General features: G+C 39.5%; 1 long non-coding RNA gene across 2 annotated transcripts in view; it reads left to right on the top strand.

Annotated features, from left to right (window-relative positions):
* Window positions 1–24,821, top strand: part of LOC309961332 — a 75,870-nt gene that overhangs the window by 42,141 nt on the left and 8,908 nt on the right. Inside the window, exon 5 of one of the 2 annotated variants that reach the window (XR_014326176.1) lies at window positions 24,631–24,719. This is a non-coding gene — a long non-coding RNA (uncharacterized lncRNA). Of the gene's footprint in view, window positions 1–24,630; window positions 24,724–24,821 lie in introns of both variants that reach the window. The other variant, XR_014326177.1, reaches the window with a different exon arrangement.

Genomic DNA, 24,821 nt, shown 5'->3' with positions numbered 1-24,821 from the left:
CTACAAGAGACTTTGGCTCCTTGATGAAATGAAGTGAATTTTCATCTCAGAGTGAAAGAATGATGTGCCAAAGTGCTACTTTTTAGGCTTGGCAGAATATTGCAGAAATAAAGAACATGTTACCAGTTTTAGGAAAAGCATCAATGGGCTTTGCTATACCTTTTATATAGCTTTACCTCCTTGCCACAGAGAATCACACTTAGTGGGGAGACTATCATGACTATATATACTCACTGTAGACAATTTTGAATATATAGCTAAGCACAAAGAGAAGTAAAAATTGCTCAAGGTATCATCTCCGAAGGTAATCAGTGCTAGCATTTACATGTATGTGTTTATAGATATATATATATATGTGTTTATAGATATATATATATATATATGTATATACACACACCATTCATTTACAGTAAGTCCCCTACATACAAACCTTCAAGTTGTGAACTTTCAAAGATACGAATATGCGTTCATGTGTCCAGTCACGTAAGTTGGTGCTATTTGAGGAGGCACTGTTAGTTTTTGAGGCGCAGGACCTGAACATAGAACGGTACACAAAGTTTGCAGCAGCCGTTCAGAATGTAATCCAGTGCTACCATGTCATCTATGATGAGATAAAAAGAGCTACTACCCAGACATCACTGGATCGTTTTCTCAGGCGGGTAGATAGAATTGAATCCAGCAAGGAACCAGAACCTGTGCCATCGACGTCAGGCGTGAGTGAAATTGCAGCCTGCCCTCCATCTCATGTTGCTGACGATCCTTCAGCTCTACCATCTCCCACATCGTCTCCCTCCTCCAGTCAGTAACTCTTCTTTCCTGTTCACTCAGTGCCAGCCCCTGTATGCCAGCTATTGTACTCTACTGCTGTACTTTTTAAGGTACTATACTGTAAGATTAAAAATGTTTTCTTTATTTTTGTGTTTATTTTTTTTTAGGTATTATTCATGTGGAAAGTATTATAAACCAATTACAGTACAGTACTGTATAGCCAATTGTGTTAGTTGGGTACCTAGGCTAACTTTATTGGACTTATGGACACTCTCTTGGAACAGAACTGGTTCATATGTAGGGGACTTACTGTGTATAAAATATACATTTTACACAGATAGATGGGTTCATACTATATATACTATTTCGTAAACACTTCAAAAATTAACAACTATTTAAAATTTTCTCATTTCATTAAATGTTCTCTATATCATTAAGAAATTTTTAAAAATTATATTAATGAACAGTCAATGCAGTAACTTAGAAAATGTAAAAAAGCATAAAGAAAAATTTAATCAAGGACTCATAATCCTACCAGCTGAACATAATTACTGTAATGCTTATGTGTGATTCTTCTGGTTTTAAGTATATGTGTATGTACACACACATACATATATGTATATTTTCATGTATTCCATGTACATACATGTGTGTATATGTATGTATATACATCTTGTATATATACGAATACATAAGTATGTATATGTGTATACTCACATAAGTTTGTGTGTGTGTGGATACCTACACACATTTTCATTTGATCAGATTTATATTTTAGAAGGCTTCATTTGGCACAAAATATAGAAAAGATCTGAGGCACATCTCTGGAAGAGAAGGCTAATTAAATATTACTGTGATCTTGGTGAGAAATGAGGACTGAAAATAAGATGGTGAAAATGAGATTGGAGAAAAGATAACCACAGATATGGGGGAACACCCTGGTGCTATCAGAGACTAGAATAGCAAACAAGACGGTAGATGACAGCTGTACCAGATGGGTATGGTATTTCCCAAGGTCATCAGGGCACAGTATTCTCTTTTCAGCTAGCTCATCTATCTGGGAGAACAACCTTTGAAATACAGATAAAGTCTCTAAATAACATCAGTCAATCAGACATTGAAATTTGCCCCCAATGAATGTTTCTACCCTTTTCAACAGGAATTTTCTTCTTAAATCAACTCACTGTTAAGGAAACAGATTAATTTAAATAGAATCACTCTCTTCAGTAACTTAAATTTCCTTTTACTATCTATTTTTTTAATTAATTTCATTCTCCCCCCATCCATCCTTCTGTAACGGTTAAGTGGAATAAGCATAATTTATGGAGTTTAAAATGCAAATTCATTTTTGTCTCTAACTTTCACTGGGAGTTTTTCTTGTGCCTGTATAAAAACCTATGCAGTCCCATGATTTTTCTGACCATTCAAGTAATAAAATGTTCTGTCGGGGCCTCCAAGTTGCACAATTCTCGGGGGTACCATTTGCATTGTAATCTTTGTAAATGAGTCTTCTGGAGCCCAGCTCCGATAAATTATAATGGGAATGGTGCCGCTGGAGTTTTGCAACACGGCCTTGAGTCCTAGGGTCATTTGAATATCAAAATCATAGTTTTAATTTAGTATTTAGGTTTTGTGTAATATATTAAAGAATACTTTGCTCTTCCTTCAGTTAAGACTTCTCCTCCCCACCCCACCTTCATCCCACGGCCTGGCTACAGGCATGCCAGCAGTCTTCGGGAAGAGTATGCTATAAACCTTCTTGCTCAACTCCTAGTGTTGTACAGTTGGGAGGAGGGTGGAAAGGTGGCCCATCTGATTGCCCTGGCCCTCAGCCTAACTCTCCACATGCAGCAGTGCCTCATCTTCAGTTGGTCACCCCAGTGCCCCTTGGCTTCTCCCTTGCAGCAGTTTTCCCAAAGTCCCTTTCTCCTAGGTCGTTGTCAACTCTCTCAGTGTCAACCATCCTGTTGGAGAGGATACCTTTTTAAGTGACCCCAGGCAGATATTTATACCACTATTTTTCATCTAGTCCCTGGAATTCCCATACTTTTGACCCATTACTAGAGGAGAGTGCAGTACCTTCCTAGTCACCCACCTATGTCCTGCTGTCATAGGTGGCTTTTGCAGATACAGGTGAGGGTCAGACGTTATTACCTTGTGCCCATCAGTCAGGACTGGGATTACTGTGAAGCTAGTGAGGCACTCACCTTGAGTGCAGAATTAAAGAGAGTGCCAAAAAACTCAGCAGTCAAGGTAAACAATATTTTAATGAAATATTTTTAAAGTAAATATTAATGCAAAAAAGCATGATGAACAAGATATCAAAACTTTAAATAAAGACAGGATTAGTACAGGAGATGCTTACTGAGTTCTGTGACTGTCTTGGGGTGCATTGCAAACAAGCCTCATCATTGTTCCCCCATAGCACTTCTCTCTTTCCAATGAAGCATTCCTCAAAAAATTTTCTCGGGCTTCCCTGGTGGTGCAGTGGTTGAGAGTCCGCCTGCTGATGCAGGGGACACGGGTTCGTGCCCCGGTCCGGGAAGATCCCACATGCCGCGGAGCGGCTGGGCCCGTGAGCCATGGCCGCTGAGCCTGCACGTCCGGAGCCTGTGCTCTGCAACGGGAGAGGCCGCAACAGTGAGAGGCCCTCGTACCGCAAAAAAAAAATTCTCAGTTGCCATCATTTTTTATATCTGTGTTGAAATTTAGTCTCTGTGTTCTAACAGCTCACTTTGAAATGTGTTTTTGTATATTGTTGCATCAGTCAAAATTTCCAGTTTAAATTATAGTTATCCATCTATCCATTCATTTAATGGGCTTTTGTATGAAGGAGAATAAAAACAATCTTCAAATGCTAATGATTAATTTATTTTAAGAGATGATTAAACTAATGACTGTTAAATGGAAATGTTTACAGTTACAAAAGGAATACCAAATTGATCTGCCTCACCAAGTAGGCCGTGAGATAGATTTGTAAAATTAAAGGGATCTGCAATGCATTCTACTTTCCTGTTAGGAATGTCCCATAAAACATTTTCATGTTACCAACTCCTCTATTCTGCTTATCTGTGTAGAGTTAGCCCTTGTGAGCTGTTTTGAAACAGCTCATTTCATGGTTTCTGATTGGTTTGTCAATGTAAATAGAGATCTTCAGAAGTAGAGTGATGAGCCTGATCTTGTTCAGAGAAAAATTAAGGGCCCTTCAAGCTAGTGGATTGTCAGTTCCTTTGTAAGGAGTGTTTTTATTACCCTTCAGCTGCCTTAGAGGTAGTTGTTAACAAAGGATTAACTCAAACTTTGTATCAAGGAGTACAGATATGTATGTCATTGTAGGCATTGAGATTTTTTTTTGAAATTTATTTTCAAATTTTTTTTTTTTAAAGCTGATGGATTAAAGGGGTAATTTAATCAGTAAACATTTGTTATCTGTTTATTTAGCTTACTTCATACAGAGCAATTGGCTCCATTGATTTTGAGTGGTCAAAGACAATTCTCTAAAATCAATTCAGTCACCTTCAGCCTATTTGTGTAACCAGGTACAAATTAGTGAGTTTCCTTCTTGAGTCCAGCTGCAGTGTATTGTTCTGTAAAGTGTCCAGTTGTCTGTTCTAGTTGCCTTGGTCAATTGAATGACCCTGCTCCATAAGCACAGCCTATAGTGCATTTGGCTTAATATATTAAATAAACTAAACTGTAACATGCTGGCCATAGAAGCTAGGACTTTATAGAACGATTCCTGCTTGGAAGAGCATAATTGGGGTTTGAATTAATTATAATCCAAAAAGTTGTCTTAGCCCAAGGCGTATGACCTCTGAGACCCCAAATGCCAAAATCTTACTATGTAAAAATGATCCATATAATAAAAAAACAAACACATAAGTTGAATTGAATTTCACACCAGGATGTTTTCCTAAAATATACTGTCTAAAGGGTTCTTGCAAATCAGTTCCTGCTGCTATATAAATGGCCATATTTAAATCTAATCACAATATCCCTCCTGCAGTGAAAGCCTCATTTGTTCAAAAAATGATTTAGGGCCCAATGACACCAGGGAGTCTGTGGTCCTGTTGCTGCATGTGAGCAGAAGGTCAGTGAAAATGAAGAATGAACACATACTATAAAGTCCACATTTCTAACAGAACATTTTGCAAAGAATAAAATGGGAATTCAAGAAACATGTACGTTTACTTAATATTTTTATTAACATTAGCACTGATATGAAAATATATTTCACGTATATAGTACAAACAGTAACCAAATAAATCCCATTTTAGCCCCTTCTAGTTTAAAAAGTAGAGTGGTACTGCAGCAGGCCTATCCCATTAGTGCTCAGTATTCCTGAAAATGGCATCTGCTGTAAGCACCTGAGGTGCTTTGCCTTCAGGCTTTCCTCTGGTCACAGAAATATGCTTAGCCCCTGCAAATATGGTATGCTGGAAGTGCCAGAGGATCAAGGCCACCAGGAGCAGCCCTCAACTAATAATGGACGGAGGTGGTAAATAAATATCTAAGCTTCCTTGCCCCTCAGGTAGGATGACCTTGAGATATATTCTATACAGTCTCCAAGAGGTCCCAGTGAAACTGAGCCTTGGTTGTTCATGGTAATAATCTGCTTATTAACTCACCCTTTATAACTTCCTACCTTTCCTTTCCCATCTCACTTCCCTACTCCTTTACCAGTGTTTCCTGGGATATTCTCCCAAATAAGCTACAGTTGACCCTTGAACAACACAGGGTTAGGGGTGCAGACTCTCTGCACGGTCAAAAATTCACACATATAGCTTATATTGGCACTCCGTATTTGCAGTTCCTCCATATTCGCGGTTCCTCCATATCCCTGGTTCCACATCCACAGATTCAACCAACCTTGGATCATATAGCACTATAATATGTACTATGGAGAAAGATCCATGTGTAAGTGGACCCACACAGTTCAAACTCATGTTGTTCAAGGGTCAACTGTAATTATACCCAAATTCTTGCATCAGAGTTTGCTCCTGAGGTATTCTAACAATCACCAGTACTGTTGAAGCTCCTCATCTTCATCCCCAATTTCAACTCTGTCTCTCCCCAACCAAGGCTAACTACTACTTCGATTTTCTTTAATGTTGTTTGAACTGACTAAATTTATTTCATACTATTCACATTCTTTTGCAGTTTTTTAAAACTAACCATTATGTTTCTAAGATTCATTCATGAGTTACTTCTGGATTTTTGCCATTATGCCAATGCTACTGTAAATATTTCTGCACATCTCTCCTGGTACACATGTCAAGAGTTTACCTAGGAGCAAAACTGTTCAGTCATAGAATCTGCATTTTCATTTTTTTTAAAGTCACATTTCCTAGTAAAGACAGTAGATTTAATACATAAGTCCAATTTTATTTTCTTTTAAAACCCAACTAAAGCTTTTCAAAAATCCATAGAGATGGGGAAAAGAGAAGATGAGACAATATCAATGCAAGTTTTAAACCTGGAAAGTAGATGGTAAGTGGCGAATTACTTGGTAGAACTGAGAAAGCCAAATCTAGGATGGGGTGAGGGGCAGTGGATGGGAATCAGGGAACCAACTTAATTTATACTGCAGAATCTTCAAAAGACTCCATGATTGATACCTCTGGAAGATGGGATAAAGGGGGTTAGCTGAAATATAGTGAATTGATTGAACAGATTAGAATATACATATAGATAGAATATACATATTACATATGTTATATCATATGTCCTATATATTGTTTTATTACATATATACTGTATATTATTATAATTAAATTGTTGTCTTAAAACTTTTCTCATGAAGAAGATATCAGCTTCAGACAGATTTACAATGAATTATAACAAACTTCTAAAGGAAAAATAGTTATTGATGAGGATGTGGCCTAAGGGAACTTTTATGTACACTGTTTTAGGGAAGGTAGATTAATATTTCACTTTGAAAAAGTATTCAGTATTATATTTCCCCGTTTTAAAATATACTTTAAAGTTTTTTTAATCCAGCTTTTATATGCATATTTTATCCTTCAGCATATTTTTTCTTTGTCTCTTTCATATATTTTCTTATTTATTTGTTTGTTTGTTTTTATTTTTGTCTGCATTGGGCCTTCGTTACTGCATGCAGCTTTCTCTAGTTGTGGTGAGCGGGGGCTACTCTTCGTTGTGGCTCGCATGCTTCTCATTGCAATGGCTTCTCTTGTTGTGGAACACGGGCTCAGTGGTTGTGGCTCGCAGGCTCTAGAGCGCAGGCTCAGTAGTTGTGGCGCATGGGCTTAGTTGCTCCACGGCATGTGGGATCTTCCCGGACCAGGGCTCGAATCCGTGTCCCCTGCATTGGCAGGCGGATTCTTAACCACTGCGCCACCAGGGAAGCCCCTCATACATTTTCTGAAATGTTTCTTTATCACTTAACTCTTCTACTAAGTATTTCATTTCTTCCATCACATTTTTAATTTCCAAGAGCTGTTTTTTTGGTTCTCTGTTTAATTTTTCATGACATCCTGTTTTTTTTCCCAGAGATACATATATTCTCTTATATCTGAGGATATTAATTATAGATATATTCCTGTTTTGATTTTTGAGGTTTTATACTTCCCACATATATCTAAAATCATTTCATCTATTTGTTTTGCTCTCTATCTTTGATATTAGAGTTTTTTTCTCAAATGTCTCCTTGATTAAATGTTCATTTTTAGAGGCCTGGTGAGCTTGCCAACCGTGAACTCCCTGTAGAGTGACCTGGGTGGGCCATTTGTTGGGAAAAGTGCCATGTAGTTTTCTTTAGGTCTTTCCACATGGGCTGGTCAGCTCCCACAGAGAAGACTCTTCCAAAATCTTGTGTAGAAAGTCAGGGCTTGGGACTTCCCTGGTGGCACAGTGGTTAAGAATCTGCCTGCCAATGCAGGGGACATAGGTTTGAGCCCTGGTCTGGGAAGATCCCACATGCCTCGGAGCAACTAAGCCCGTGCACCACAACTACTGAGCCTGCATTCTAGAGCCCATGAGCCACAATTACTGAGCCCGCGTGCCGCAACTACTGAAGCCCACGTGCCTAGAGCCCGTGCTCCGCAACAAGAGAAGCCACTGCAATGAGAAGCCTGCACACCACAATGAAGAGTAGCCCCTGCTCACCGCAACTAGAGGAAGCCCGTGCACAGCAACAAAGACCCAACACAGCCAAAAATAAATAAATTAATTAATTAAAAAAAAAAGAAAAAGAAAGTCAGGGCTTGGCTCCTAGTGTTCTAAAATGGGAATTGGGTGGGTCTCTCAATATTTAATAGGCACACATTCAATCAATCTTCCCGTTTCTTCATGTTTTTTGTATCTCAATTGTGTCTAGTATCCCTCAGTCAAGAGTTCTTCTGTTTACCCTCTCCGTAGAATAATTCTGCTGGCTGTGAGAGGCAATTAATCATGGGTGTAGTATAGAGAAGGCGATTTGGGAATTTATCTGCTTCTTTAAAAGCTTTCAGTCATGCCCTTCTTTCACTGTGGCTGCTGCACTTATCCATTTTCTTTTAAAATTTGGCAAAGAAATACTAAAAGATTCTCCAGTGGGTAATGGGGATACCAAACGTATTCCTTCCTCCTCCTATTGTGTAAGAGCAACCCTTCCTTCTGATACTCGGGGTCGATTACTCCTGCTAGGATGGTGACTTCTTGCCTTGTCTTGGTCTCTTGGGAAATAGAATTCCTAACTTGCTGAAGCCAGAGTTGAAGGAGTGGGAAGTGATGGCAAAATGGCAACGTCTACTTTTACTCTTTATTTCCCAGCACCGGATATTCTACCTATCGATGATAGAGTCTCATATAATGTTTATTAATAAGTATACTATACCTTGGAGACTGATCCCCACCCTTGCAGTGTATGCATACCTTTATTTCCTTAGGAGAAATTCATAAAGTGTATTTATTTGGCCAAATGGTCGCAGTAAAATCAGCTCTCATACAGATGAGGGTAAGTGTTCCTACATCTAGGCCATGACAGAACACACTGGGCTGCCTACAAATGCCCACCACCCCCTTTCCATTCCAAATTGTTTGCTCTGCCTGGTAAGCAGTACCCTGGGTTAGTGCTGTGCAGGAACCCTGCCGTAGGGGACTGGATTCTATCATGGAATTGTCCTGGCATATAGATTATTAAGGGAAGGATATTATTGTAGGTGACAAATACAAACTGAAGTATTCAGTAATAACTTCACTCTTCTGTAATAGTTAAACAAATCTCCAATGGGGAATGATAGATATATACCCCAGGAAAAGAGTCTGTTTCTACAAGAAGTTAGTTTGGCCAGCTTGAAAATGGGAAAACAAACTTCATGGGAAACGGTTCTTATGACTTAGGCAATCACAAATGAATGATTAACTGGCCGAAATCTCATTGATGATTATGACTGTATTGTATATCAAGCTTGATCAGGGGAAGTAAGAGAGCACTTAGGGGATTGTGCTGAAATAAGCAGATTGCAGCAAATGCTCTTTGGTTACCGTTGCAATAAAAAGCTCACTCACCTCAGCCTTTTTTTTTCCCTTGCGTAAGAGATTAAAAAAAAAAAAGATGATGGATTTCTGTTTAATTGGGATGTGTGGGAGTGATTTGGAGGAAGGAGGTTTGGATGGAGAAAGAGGAGTAGACAGCACACATTCGGATCATCCATGAGAAGGACTCCCAGCTCAGCTGCCTTTGATCTCCAGTGCCCTCTGAGATAGTAGAAGTGCATAGTGACTCTTCTCTCTGGACAGGATAATTAGGATGTGTGTTTGCAGGCCAAGAAAGATGGCACAGGTGAGATATACACTGTACTCGCCATTGATCTGTGGGCCACAGCTCACACAGGAAGGCCTGAGGTGGCCTCTCAGAGACAGGTGATTAGCCCATTGGGTCACTTCTCCTGTCACAGCACAGTAGTGACAAGAGCAGGGACTTTGAAGCCAGACCTGAGTTCATATTCTAGCTATGTCACTTGCAAGCTGTGTGCCTTTGAGTAGGTAACCTTTCTCTGCCTTGTTTTCATGTCTGAAAACTGGAGACAAAATTATCTAATTAATAAGATTGTTGTAAGGATAAAATGAGTTAATGTATGGAAAGGGCCTGGCACATCGTTGCTGCTCAATAAACGTTCACCTCCTTCCCTCCACTCTGCTAGAAGGCCTTTCTGTAACACCAAGAATTGTCCTCTGGTAATTCTATAGGAAAGGCCTCTTTAGTGTGAAATCGTCTGCCAGTTGTGCCCAGGACACAGACTTCACAGCTCTTCAGAGCCCTCTAAGGGGCAGGGCTCAGGCCAGAAAGATACTTCACTTTACCTGCAGCAGGATGGTCCTGAGGACCTCTGCCCTTGCCAAGGTAGAGCTCTCTTTCTCTGCGTAGTTGGGACGGCCCCATCCTCATCTGGAGTTTACCCTGGGTTTTGAAGAGCCTGTAAACTAGAGCAGCTAGGAAGGCCTAGGGCTGAGCAGGAGATCAGCACCCCCCCTCAGATTTTGGCTTCTGATGAAAGCACCACTGGCTTCACCTCCTCTCCTAAATCTCCTTTGAAATGCTTGTGTCTCTGATAGACTTGGAACAGACTGCATGCTCAGGGATGCTTTTTTCCCAGGTCTTCTGCCAGGGCCTTCTTCAAAGCTGGACTGATCCCTTGGTTCTGGTAATGCACAGTGACTGTCAAGACTTGTGGGGCGGAAGCTGGCAGAAATCTTTGCCCTCCCAAATTGCTCCTGGATGTTGATCCAAGCCATCTGGACATATTTAGATGATAAATCAGAAAGAGCACCTTTGCCCTCTTCTCCCAGATCTAGAAACAATGGGGAGAATTATCAGTAAGCAGTATCCGTAAAATATGAAATGTCAGCTCTCCCTTTGCCCATCTCAGCCTATGACATGCCACATCCAATTTGTCTTTGTTCCAACTGTGAGAGGACTTAATTTCATCATCCTGGCCTTTGGCAGTTAAGTGTTCTCCAAAGATATGATCTATGCTAATCTTTCAAAGTCCTGCTTAAGCAATTGTAGATAATACAGGAGGAGAGGAAACCTTGGAAACCATCATGATTATCCTACTTCTGCCCTGCTGAAACTCAATCCAAACTCCCCATGTTTTGACTTCTCTCTTCCCTACATAGATGGAATATGTTGTGCTTTTGTTAAGATGAAAAATCCAAATAATTAGAGAGTGAACAAAGTTTCAGTGAGTTTGCTGTTTCAGATTTTTCTTGAATAAAACTGTTACTTTAATCATTAAATCATTGCTTAAATGGCTTTGTGTGGAGATATCTTATTTCTCTTTAACCTTGGGATTGTTAGCAGTTAGAAGAAAAGAGCAGTGTCTTAGATCGGTGGTTCTCAGACTTCAGCGTACATCAGAATAAAATGGAGGGCTAATAAAAAACTCAGATTGCTCAGCCTGACCCTCTGTAGGTCAGGCATAGGGCTCAAGAATTTGCATCAATGCTGATTGATGATGCTGGTGGTCCAGGAACCACAGCATGCTGGTGATGCTGATGCTGGTGGTCCAGGAACCACACTTTGAAAATTACTGATTTATATAATAAAAACCTGACCATTTGGAAACTTAGAGAGTGGAATTATTTTGTAATGCAAAGTATACCAGATTTGATATGGGTTCAGTTGGCAACTTTGCAAATTATAAAAGGTGAAACAGCTGAGTCTCTCAGACTCAGTTTCATCATCTGATAATCAGGAATGAAAATAATGCCTGCATCACAGAATTGCTATAAAGGTGAGATAAGCTCATGTATGTGAAAGAGCTTGGTAAATGGCAAAACACAATCTAAGTTTAATTCATCCTAGATATACTTTTAATAGTCAACTTTTATCTTAAAAATGAAAGCTTTTATTTTAACTTCTGGGATAGAAGTCTTTCATTGTTACCATCATAATAACAGTGACAATAATATTGATAGAAGTCTACTAGTCTACTCATTGCACTTTCTGTACTGGGCACTTAACACATTTTCTTTATGTCTTTCAAAAACCTCATAAAATCTACTTTATCATGTAAATTCTTTGCCTATCTAAAAGGAGTATACTGGACAGAATTTAAATTTTTCTTGAGGCCTCAGGGCAGGGCAGCCTCCTTGGGTGTGTGAGGCCCCTGTCTATATAAGCAATATGACTAAAAATGTATTACATGTGGTACACCCATACCATGGAATATTATTCAGAACTAAAAAGAAATGGGCTAGCAAGCCAAGAATAGACATGGAAGAAACTTAGCTGTATATTACTAAGTGGAAGAAACCAATTTGAAAAGGTTACATAGTATGTGATTCCAACCATGTGACATTCTGGAAAAGGCAAAACTGTGAAGACAGTAAAAAAAAAAAAAAAAAAATCAGTGGTTGCCAGGGGCTGAGGGAGGGGAGAGGGATGAATAGGTAGGACACACAGGGTTTTTAGGGCAGTGGAACTACTTTGTATGATACCATAGTGATGGATACAAGCAGGGAGTATATGTGAAATCTCTGTATGTTCCTCTCAATTTTGTTGTGAAACTAAAATGCTCTAAAAAAATAGTCTTTAAATTGAAAAAAAAAGATAAGTGGTTGTCAGGTGTTGGGGGAGATGAATAGGCAGAGGACAGAGGATTTTTAGGGCAGTGAAATTACTGTTTGATACTGCAATGATAGATGCTTGTCATTATACATTTGTCCAAACCCATAGAATGTACAACACCAAGAGTGAACCCTAATGTAAACTTTGGACTTTATGTGGCAATGATGTGTCAATGTTGGTTCATCACCTGTAACAAATGAACCACTCTGGTAAGGGAAGTTGATGGTGGGGGAGACTGTGCGTGGGTGGGTATGGGGGTATCTGGGAAGTCTGTACTTTCTGTTCAATTTTGCTGTGAACCCCAAACTGCTCTATTTCCTTTGCGTGTGTGTGCGTGTTTTATTGACGTATAGTTGCTGTATGGTATTATATAAGTTACAGGTGTACAATATAGTGATTCACAATATTCAAAGGTTATACTTCATTTATAGTTATTATAAAATACTGGCTATATTACCCGTGTTGTATATCCTTGTAGCCTATTTTATACCTAATAGTTTGCACCTCTTACTCCCCCACCCCTATAGTGCCTCTCCCCTACTCCCCACTGGTATCCACTAGTTGCTTCTCTTTGAGTCTGCTTCTTTTTTTGTTATATTCACTAGTTTGTTGTATTTTTTAGATTCCACATATAAGTGATAGCATACGGTATTTGTCTTTGTCTGACATTTCAGTCAGCATAATGCCTTCCAAGTCCATCCATGTTGCTGCAGATGGCAAAATTTCATTCTTTTTTATAGCTGAGTAATATTCCATTGTATATGTGTGTGTATATATACACACACCACATCTTCTTTATCCATTCATCCATTGATGGATGCTTAGGTTGCTTCCATATCTTAGCAATTATAAATAATGCTGCTGTGAACATTGGGGTGTGTGTATCTTTTTTTGAATTACTGTTTTTGTGTTTTTTTGGATATATACCCAGGAGTGGAATTGCTGGGTCATATGGTGGTTCTATTTTTAGTTTTTTGAGAAACCTTCATGCTGTTTTCACAGTGGCTGCACTAGTTTACATTCCCACCAACAGCATATGAGCGTTCTCTTTTCTCCACATCCTTGCCAACATTTGTTATTTGTTTTCTTTTTGATGATAGCCATTCTGACAGGTGTGAAGTGATATCTCGTTGTGGCTTTGATTTGCATTTCCCTGGTAATTAGCAGTGTTGAGCATCTTTTCATGTGTCTGTTGGCCATCTGCATTTCCTCTTTCAAAAAATGTCTGTTTAGGTCTTCTGCCCATTTCTTAATCAGGTTGTTTGTTTTTTTTGATGTTGAGTTGTATGAGCCATTTATATATGCTGGATATTAATCCCTTATTGATCATATAATTTGCAAATACTTTCTCCCATTTAGTAGGTTGTCTTTTCATTTTGTTGATAGTTTCCTTTGCTGTGCCAAAGCTTTTAAGTAGGTCCCATTTGTTTTTTTTTTTGCTTTGATTTCCATTATTCTAGGAGATACATCCAAAAAAATATTGCTGCGATTTATGTCAAAGAGTGTTCTGCTTATGTTTTCCTCTAGGTGTTTTATAGTATCCAGTCTTACATTTAGGTCTTTAATCCATTTTGAGTTTATTTTTATGTATGGTGTTAAAGAATATTCTAATTTCACGTTTTTTAACATGTAGCTGTCCAGTTTTCCCAACACCATTTATTGAAGAGACTGTCTTTCTCCCATTGGATAGTCTTGCCTCCTTTGTTGTTGATTAATTGACCATAGGTGCATGGGTTTATTTCTGGGCTTTCTATCCTGTTCCATTGACCTGTATGTTTGTTTTAGTGCCAGTAGCATACTGTTTTGATGACTGCAGCTTTGTAGTATAGTCTGAAGTCAGGGAGCCTGATTTCCTCCAGCTCTGTTTTTCTTTCTCAAGATTGCTTTGGCTATTTGGTGTCTTTTGTGTCGCCATACAAATTTTAAGATTTTTTGTTCTAGTTCTGTGAGAAATGCCAATGGTAATTTGATAGGGGATGCATTGAATCTATAGATTGCCTTGGGTAGAATAATCATTTTGACAATATTGATTCTTCCAATCCAAGAACATGGTATATCTTTCCATCTGTTTGTGTCAGCTTTGATTTCTTTCATTAGCACCTTATAGTTTTCTGTATACAGGTCTTTTGCCTCCTTAGGTAGGTTTATTCCTAGGTATTTTATTCCTTTGGATGCAGTGGTAAATGGGATTGTTTCCTTAATTTCTATTTCTTTTAGTTTGTTGTTAGTATATAGAAATGCAAAATATTTCTATGTATTAATTTTTTATCCTGCAGCTTTACTGAATTCATTGGTGAGCTCTAGTAGATTTCTGGTGGCATCTTTAGGATTTTCTATGTGTCGTATCATGTCATCTGCAAACAGTGACAGTTTTACTTCTTCCTTTCCAATTTGGATTTCTTTTATTTCTTTTATTGTATCGCTATAAACTTCCCTCTTAGACTGCTTTTGCTGCGTCCCATAGGTTTTGAATTGTTGCGTTTTCATTTTCATTTGTCTGTTGGTATTTTTTAAAAATTTATTTATTTTATATATTTTATTTTTGACTGTGTTGGGTCTTCATTGCTGTGCGCGGGCTTTCTCTAGTTGCGGTGAGTGGGGGCTACTCTTTGTTGCAGTGCATGGGCTTCTCATCGCGGTGGCTTCTCTTGTTGTGGCTCATGGGCTCTAGAGCACAGCCTCAGTAGTTGTGGCGCAGGGGTTTAGTTGCTCCACAGCATGTGGGATCTTCCCGGACCAGGGCTCAAACCCATGTCCCCTGCATTGGCAGGCGGATTCTTAACCAGTGTGTCACCATGGAAGCCCCCTCTCTTGGTATTTTTTAATTTCCTTTTTGATTTCTTTGATGCATTGCTTGTTTAGTGGCATATTGTTTAGCCTCCATGTGTCTGTGTTTTTTTTGCAGTTTTTTTTCTTGTAGTTGATTTCTAGTCTCATAGTGTTGTGATTGGAAAAGATGCTTGATAAGATTTCAATTTTCTTCAATTTTAACAAGGCTTGTTTTGTTGCCCAGCATGTGATCTATCCTGGAGAATGTTCCATGTGCACTTGGAAAGAGTGTGTATTCTGTTGCTTTTGGATGGAATGCTGTCTATATATCAGTTAAGTTCATTTGGTCTAATGTGTCATTTAAGGACTGTGCTTCCTTACTGATTTTCTGTCTGCATGATCTTTCCTTGATGTAAGTGCAGTATTAATGTCCCCTACTATTCTTGTGTTACTGTCAGTTTCTCCTTTATGTCCATTAATATTTGCCTTATATATTTGGGTGCTCCTCTCTTGGATGCATATGTATTTACAATTGTTGTATCTTCTTCTTGGATTGATCCCTTGATCATGATGTAGTGTCCTTTGTCTCTTGTAGCAGTCTTTATCTTAAAGTCTCTTTTGTCTGATATAAGTATTGCTACTCTGGCTTTCAGTTGATTTCCATTTGCATGGAATACCTTTTTCCATTCCCTCACTTTCAGTCTGTATATGTCTCTAGATCTGAAGTGAGTCTCTTGTAGGCAACATGTATATGGGTCTTGCTTTTGTATCCATTCAGCCACTCTGTGTCTTTTGGTTGGAGTATTCAGTTCATTTACATTTAAGGTAATTATCTATATGTAGTCATTATTGCCTTTTTGTCAATTGTTTTAGATTTGTTTTTGTAGGTCTTTTTTCCCCCTTATTTTCCTCTTCTCTTGGGATTTGATGACTATCTTCAGTGTTATTTTGGATTCCTTTTTCTTTTTTGTGTGCATATATAATTATAGATGTTTGGTTTGTGTTTACTGTGAGGTTTTTGTATAGTAAACTCTCTCTCTCTCTCTCTCTCTCTCTCTCTATATATATATATATATATATATATATATACACACATGATTGTTTTAAGTTGCTGACCTCTTAATTTCAAAGCAAGCTGGCTAAGAACAAAGCAACTAGTGAAAATGAAAGAGGTCTAGAGCCCGAGGCTTAGCATGTGTTCTTTTTTCTTCATTTTTACATCTTTATTGGAGTATAATTGCTTTACAGTGTTGTGTTAGTTTCTGCTGTATAACAAAGTGAATCAGCTATATGTATACATATATCCCCAGGTTTCAGTTTTTTTTTTTAACATCAAATGCATTTTAAAACCCTGCATTTGTATTCTCCTCCCTTCATGATTACTGTTTTTGATATCATATTTTACATCTCATTGTTCTGTATATCCCTTAATTGCTTATTGTGGATATAGATGATTTTACTACTTTTGTCTTAACCTCCCTACTAGCTTTGTGTGTAGATGATTTCCTAGCTTTACTGTGTGTTTGCCTTTACCAGTGAGCTTTCTCATTTTGTAATTTTCTTGTTTCTAGTTGTGGCCTTTTCTTTTTCACCTATAAAATTTCCTTTAATTGGTTGTAGAGCTGGTTTGGTAGTTCTGAACTCTTTTAGCTTTTGCTTGTCTGTAAAGCTTTTGATTTCTTCCTCAAATTTGAAGGAGAACCTTGCTGGGTAGAGTATTCTTGGTTGTAGGTTTTCCCCTGTCATCACTTTAAATATATCATGCCACTCCCTTCTGGTCTGCAGAGTTTCTGCTGAAAAATCAGCTGATAGCCTTATGGGAGTTCCCTTTATGTTATTTGTTGTCTTTTTTTGTCCCTTGCTGCTTTTAATATTCTCTCCTTATCTTTAAATTTTGTCATTTTAATTATGTTGTGTCTTGCTCTATTCCTCTTCATGTTAATCCTGTATGGGACTCTCTGCGCTTTCTGGTTTTGGGCAACTGTTTCCATTCCCAGATTAGGGAAGTTTTCAGCTATTATGTCTTCTATATTCTCAGCACCTTTCTCTTTCTCTTCTCCTTGGAGTCCTATAATACAGACATCAGTGGGCTTGATGTTGTCCCAGAGGTCTCTTAAACTGTCCTCATTTCTCTTCATTCTTTTTTCTTTTTTCTGTTCAGTGGCAGTGATTTCCTCTACTCTGTCTTCCAACTTGCTGATGTGTTCCTCTGTATCATTTAGTCTACTGTTGATTCCTTCTAGTGTATTTTTCATTTCTATTATTGTATTCTTCACCTCTGTTTGGTTGTTCTTTATATTTTCTAACTCTTTGTTAAAAATTTCTAACTTCTTGCTCTGTGCATCCATTGTTCTCCCGAGTTCTTTGATCATCTTTACATCTGAACTCTTTCTTGGGTAGGTTGTCTCCACTTCACTTAGTTCTTCTTCTGGGGTTTTATCTTGTTCGTTCCTCTGGAACATAGTCCTCTGCTGCCTCATTTTGTTTAAGTTGCTATTTATATTTTTATGTATGTGGTAGGTTAGTTATGTTTCTCAACCTTGGAGAAGTGGCCTTCTGTAGGAGATGCCCTATGCCTCACAACAGCACACTCCCCTCTTGTCACTCAAGCTATATGCTCTAGGGGTTCCCCCTAAGAGGGCTGTGTGGGTCCTTCTGTTTTGATGGGCTGACTATGTGGGTGGTCTTACAGGTTTGGGTGACCCCCAGCCTGGTTGGTTGCCAGGCCCTGCCTCATGTGGATGTTGCTGGCTGCTAGTTAGGGTGGCCTGGTCATGAGGCGGCTGGCTGCAGAACCCTAGGAGGCCCTGGGGCTAGTCCTAGCTCACTGGTGGGTGGAGTCTGGGTCCAGAAGACTCCAGGGCTGGTGCCAACTCATTGGTGGATAAAGCCAGGTCCTGGGGTTAGTGCCAGATTACTGGCAGGCAGAGCCAGGTCCTGAAGTTGCTGCAGGGCCCAGAAATCCTGGAGCTGGTATCAGGTCACTGGGGCAGAGGCGGGGGTGGGGGGTGGGGGACACCAGTTCCTGACACGGTTGGGTATGGGGTCTGGGGAAGCTTGTGCTGGCCTGCTAGTGGGCACAGCCAGGACCTGGCTTGTCCCAGGGTGGGGTCTGGCCTGCTGTGGGTAGGCTGTGTCCACAGGTTGTGTGAGTGTGGTTTTCTTGTGTCTCATGTCTGCCCCCTGATGGTTGAGGCTGGTCTAGAGGCTAATACAGGCTTCCTGGAGGGCACGGTCAGTACCTGCCCACTGGTGGATGGAGCTGGGTCTTGGCCCTCTGATGGGCAGGGCCATGTGTAGGGGAGTGTCAAGAGATGGCTATGGGCTCAGGAAGTCTTTAGGAAGCCTGTCTGCTGATGGGTGGGGCTGTGTTCCTGCCCTGTTAGTTGTTTGACCTGAGGTGTCCAAGCACTGGTGCCCTAAAGGCTGTTGGGTAAGGCCAGGTTTTGGCACTAATGAGCTAGAGGGAGGATCCCAAAATGGCGGCCACCAGCAGGCAGGTCCGTGTGGTAGAAGGAGCTCCCCAGTGTGGCTGCTGCCAATGTCTGTGTCCCCAGGGTGAGCCTCAGCCACCCCTGCCTATCTGGGAGACTCTCCAAGACCAGCAGTTAGGTCTGGCCCTGGATCCTATCAAATTACTACTTTTACCCTGGGTCCTGGTGTGAGATTTTATGTGTACCTTTTAAGAATGAACTCTCTACTTCCCCCAGTCCTGTGGGGCTCCTGAAATTAAGCCCCACTGACCTTCAACACCAAATTCTCTGGGGGCTTATTTTTCCAGTGCAGGATCCCTGGGCTGGTGAGCCCAACAGAACTCTCACTCCTGTGGGACAACCTCTGCTGTATAATTATTCTCCAGTTTGTGGGTTGCCCACCTAGGGCTATGGGACTTGGTTATATCATGAGTCCACCCCTCCTACCTGTCTCACTGTGGTTCCTGCTTTATGTCTTTAGCTGTAGAAGATCTTTTTTGGTAGGTGCAGTCTTTTTCATCAGTGATTGTTCTGCAATTAGTTGTGGTTTTTGTGTGCTCATGAGAGGTGATCTCAGGGTCTTTCTACTCTGCTATCTTGGCCAATCCTCTTCCAACCCAAAACTGCTCTGAAAAATGGTCTATTAAAAGAACACACCAAAAATGTATTACATAATTCGTGAGTCCATGTGAGAGTGACTGTGTTAGACAGAATAATGGCCCCCAAAGATGTTCACATCCTAACCCCTGGAACCTGTGACTATGCCACTTTGCATGGCTAATGGAGCTTTACAGATATGATTGTTAAGCATTTTCAAATAGGAAGCTCATCCTGGATTATCTGGGTGGGCCAAACGTAATCATAAGGATCCTTATAAGAGGGAGACAGGAGTGTTAGAGAAGACAATGTGAGGATGGAAGCGGGGGTCAGGGGGAGTGTGTGTATGTGTGACTGTGAGAGAGGGAGAGTGCTTTGAAGATGTTATGCTGTTGGCTTTGAAGATGGAGGAAGAGGTCATCAACTAAGCAGTGCAGGCAGCCTCTGAAAGCTCAAAAAGGCAAGGAAATGGCCTCTAGATGGAATGTAGCCTTGCTGACACATTTTAGACTTTTGATCGCCTGAATTATAAGATAATAAATTTGTGTTAAGTCAGTACATTTGTGGTAATTTGCTACACCAGCAGTAGGAAACTAATATCATGTTTTTTCAATGAAAATTTAGGAAATTGAATGCAGAAGAGATATGTACATATTTCATTACCATGTAAAAATCAATTCATGTTGATAGTGTTCAATTTCAGGAACCACCTGCTTGTATTCTTTACTGTCAAATGTGTTCTTTGTCTCTAACTTCATAACTCCCACTGACAGAAGAAAATAGTGACTGTTATACTCACAATGCTGTGGTCTTTAAAACCAGTTTGTACAAAAATAATGTAGCTCTTCTTGCCTCTGCAGTTCCCTAATACCATTTATTTATATTGGTTATATGATTACTCATGACGCTGCCTCATTCATTGTGCTGCCTGTGAATACTCGCTTCCAGTGACTCAAAGTTTGTTCGTGTGCTTCAGTGCTGATTATCACAGATGCAAGTCTTAAACAGGATAGGCAGGAAAAAAATGTGAATGATAAGTTCTGGTCGTGTGAAATTTACTTTTCAGAATTTTCTAATATAAAATAGAACAACATATCTTCCAACTATGCTTCTCTTGAATTCTTTAGTGAATTCACTGCATTCCTAAAATGGGATCTCTTTCAGTGTTGACTTTACTCCTGCCTTCTATACAGCCACCAGCAGGAAGGAGAGAGGAGGAAGATGTTCTTATTTGCACATTCTCTGTGCTCTCAAAGGGCACAGCTTACAAGCAGACCCAGGAAAGCGCTGATTTACCACATTCATCAGACACAGGAGAGGACACTGACTGAAAAGACCCACTGGTATGAGCAAGTCTCTAAACCCTACAGGAGGTAGGCATAGCTCTCCAAGAACATCATGGCGACAGTGGCTCGTATGGAGCTTTGTGGAGGTGGTCCTGTAAATAAGTTCCTTTGGAGAGCATGCTGTGGTCAGATGGGTTTACTGACACTCCCTGCCTTGACCCCCACCCCTCCGTAGGCTATACCTTGGGACAGCGCACATACTGAACACACTTACCTAGGATTTTCAACTTGCACTGGATCAGGGTAGAAAGAAACAAATCCCCAGTGTTTACTGTTTTTATTAGATTAATCACACCCGTTTTAGGACTGTGGACTGATGGCTGTCACCCTCCAATCACATATCTGACTGGGTTAAGGGTGGAACAGGAGACCAAGAGTGCCATTTTAGGGGTCTCCCTTCATTTGGAAACACAAGAGTGAGGAGTCAATGATTCCTCCCAACCACCTCTATCAAAGAGTTCTGTTGCCTGAATTTCTTGGGTATCTGATCATACAGTCTTGTGGCTTCTGACTTTGTACACTGTGAATTGTTTCCTCATGTATTTTGCAATTATGAATTTTTCTTTAGTGGCATTATTTCTGTGGAAATTTCATGGGCCTATTTGAGGCTGTGTTCTTCCAAAGACAAAATATATGCCTTTGCTTTTGCCAGTTGTTCAGGGATATTACCTGCCTGAGACTTCTTTTTCTGCTATTTATCAATAACTTGGGTAGTCCTGCATCACATTCAAACCCCAAATCTGTGTTAATGTGAGGATGGACTCAATGTTACAATTTTTTTTTTTAAACCAGAGCTCAGATTAAGACAGGCATGCTTCCTTCAGTTGTTCTGTGTCTCTGAGTGAATTTTACAAAACCCTCCCCTTTCTACATGTTGAGAGCACAGCTTTCAGAGTTTTCAGTCTTTCTTGGAGGGCCATTCCCCAAGTGCTTCACTGGATCTCAAGACCATGTTTCCTGGTCTGATTTAAAACCCCTTCATTATATAGATCTGCAAATATTCCCAAGCCTGACATAGTATCAGCTCACATGCTTGCTGATTGGATTTTTAATTTGCTTTATTTTGGCCTGTGGGGATTTCCCTTATTTTCTTAAAAGCTCAAATATACATTTAAAGGACATTAGCTGGAGTATAATATATAAAAATACTGAATCATCATGTTGTACACCTGAAACTAACATAATATTGTAAATCAACTACACTTCAGTTTAAAAAAAAATGACATTTGCTTTATTTTATATAACATTCATAAGTATTCATAATATTTGTAAATATATTTTTAACCCTTATCATTTAAAAATATAAAATTTATAATTATTTAAATAAATTGTGAGAAGGCTTTCAAGTTCTCGCTACTTCTAGGTCTTCACATGTTTTCTTCTGCCTAGGAATACTCTTCTTCCTTTTCACTTAGCTATAAACCAGTTGTCACACACTTAAAGAACCATCTGTAAACCCTCCACTCCCATCCTCAGTGCATAGACATGGCTGTCTCTTTGCCCTGGTGTGTAGCCTCCTCTAGACTAGATGCTTTGTGAGACCATGCCTATTAGTTTACCCCAGCCTGACACTCAGGAGAGAATCAAGTATTTATGAATGAATGAACGTCTTCTGTTTGCTTATTTTTATTTTTAAATGTAAATCTTGTCTTTTCCACAAGATCATTGGCCTCTAGCCTTTGTGAATTTTCCTTGGCTCCTAGCAATATGGTAAAACTCCCTGGGAGTAACTCCACCAATGGTTATCAATTTATGAATTAAAGCCTGGTAACTAATTTTTCACAATAGAAAACAAATATTCTTACCCCAAATTGTTTTATTCAGTTTTTTTTTTTTCATCTTAAAATTCAGATCTTTTCCAACTGAGAATTTCTAAAAATGCTGTATTGAGTTTTCTGTTGTCCTTCACTGGAATTGCCTTCTCCTTTCTTTATAAAAAATTCAATTTTATGTCAAATGGGAAAGGAGAGAAGTCTAGTCTTTCACTCAGTGTTTGTTGAGTACCTTCAAAGTACAAGACAGAGTACAGAGATGCTGGTGGGAGGGCTGTGTGATTCAGGTAGGTGTTCTTAGAGCAGGGGAGAATCAAGTATGTTTAAAGCCCTTATGAATGGAGCCAGAACAGAAAAAGAGAAGCAGAGGTTTAAGAAACAGAGGAAGTAATGATAGGACATGGTCCTGCCTTCATACACTCCTCCAAGTGCATTACTCATTCTAACAGACTTGGTAGAGCACTCTTAGTAACTACTTCTGTTGGCTTTTCTGGAGAGAGAGCAGCTGTAGCCGAGGTAGTTGTTGAGCATGTTTTATATTTTTCTCCTTGGTCAGGGTGCATCAGCGAGATCAGGGAATTCGTGATTTTCAGAGAGCTGGTTGGTAAAGGGGGAAGCTAGTGTCTTAGAGGAATATATGCTGGATTGGCGTCATATAAAGCCTAAAAAGCACTCCTGTTGGGTAGGGGAAACGGTGATATGAAGTGAAATATGGCTCTAAAAGTAATATAGGGGATATTAATGTTTAAAGCTATTGTGATAGTTCATGTTCATTCCTTTTTTCTCCCCCTTAGCCATGCAGTCTTGTCCCTTAAATTCACTTAGAAAGATGAATCCTAAAATGTGCCATTGGGATTCTGTCAGATGACTGAGTCAACTCAGTTCCTGAATATTTACACACCACACACATACACGCACATGCACGCTCATACGTACACTTAAAATGAAGCAAACATGCCATTTAATTAGATTTCTTTTGATTCAAATAATTATTTTGATTCCATTCATAATTCTTGTAGATGTTTATTTTGAAAAAATGGGTTGTAAATTAGAAACATAGAGTCTCCTGCCAAGGCTGAATATAGCTTAAAATCAAGGAATATTCTCTGCATGTTCAAAGTGTTTCTGTTAATTTGTTATATGCCTTAAAAAAACAGAAAATTATATACTGACATTTGCATATATCAAATATATCCCTGTTTGCTGAGAAGGCAGCACAGCGGATAGCAAGAATGTGGGTTCAAGAGAGTTGTCAAATGCCTCCCTTTTCTACAAGAAGGGATGATGTCTCTGTGGATGGAATATTGAGTATCAATCAGAGAGACTTCAGGTGATCAGTTATTGTTTGGGGAAAATCTTAAAGAAATGATCCTGGACAAAGGAAAGTAAGCAAATCTTAATTCCCCATTGATTTTTTTTCCATTTGTTTTTCTTTAGCTGGTAAAAATCTTTAAAAAAGCAGTTTTATTCATTGTTTGTACCCAGTAAGATTACTTCTTTAAATACAGCTGAAACTGGCGCACTCTAGTGACAGAAGGTCTAAAATATTGTTTTACATGAGCCTTCATTTTACTTTTGCCTTTAGCCTTGTGAATTAGGCATAGCCTAGATATTCTGCTCCACGTGAAGAGGGCTTGTCTAGTGGCAAAAGTAAATAACGAGTCAGAAATCTTGCATTTAATTATACCTCCATGCCTCTAGACTAGCAGCACTGAAGCACGGTGGTACCTGGGATCCTGTGATGGCACGGCATTAGCTATTACTAGATGAACTAAAGGAACGTTAACTCTAAAATCCCAAACAAAACCAGATCTGCTGGGTGTGGGAAATCTTGTATCTAATGCTTCTAGGTAGCCCATTTGATCCACTAAGAGTGGATTTGGGACCTTTTACTATTAAAATTCAAAAAGAGAATTAAGTGGAATAAATACCTGCTTTTAAACTAGACAGATCTGGGATCGAATCCAGCTCATGCCATTTGGCAAGTATTTAATTCCTAAGCCTTAGCTCCGCATGCAACCTGAGGATGGTAACAATCATCACCCTCTATAGAATTGTTAGGGACTTGAGAAGTGGTGAGGTGTATGGAAAATGTTGCCCTCAAACTGGTAGCAAAGAATATTAACAAGAAGACTATTACTGAGGTGTCTAGGCTGAGGAAAGAAAGGAGTTTATTAAACCACATCTTTTTCAGCTAACAGGACCACAGGTTAACTTGATTAAAGTCTCTCAAACTATTGGGCCCATTCTCCCTGCCTAAAATTCAGAGTCCCTAATAATCACACAACACTCATACCTGCTTGTTCACTCTTCTTTTTATTCTTACAAAGCATGGCAAAATGAGGAGGCAACTGACAAGCGAAGAGTTTGCGCAGTGGAGAACCACCCTGACCGTCTCTTGACTTTACAGGGACCGTAGGTGGGTAAGTGTTCCTTTAAAGTGATTTTGTCATAGGAGAGTCCCATGAAATGGTTCTCATGGTGGGGGGAGAGGAAAGACAAGAAATCAACATTCACAATT

This window comes from Leucopleurus acutus (assembly GCF_964270905.1).
Source record: "Leucopleurus acutus genome assembly, chromosome: 4".
Classification (NCBI taxonomy): domain Eukaryota; kingdom Metazoa; phylum Chordata; class Mammalia; order Artiodactyla; family Delphinidae; genus Leucopleurus; species Leucopleurus acutus.
The sequence above is the reverse complement of the archived record's forward strand: the minus strand, read 5'-3'. Positions and strand labels throughout refer to the sequence as shown.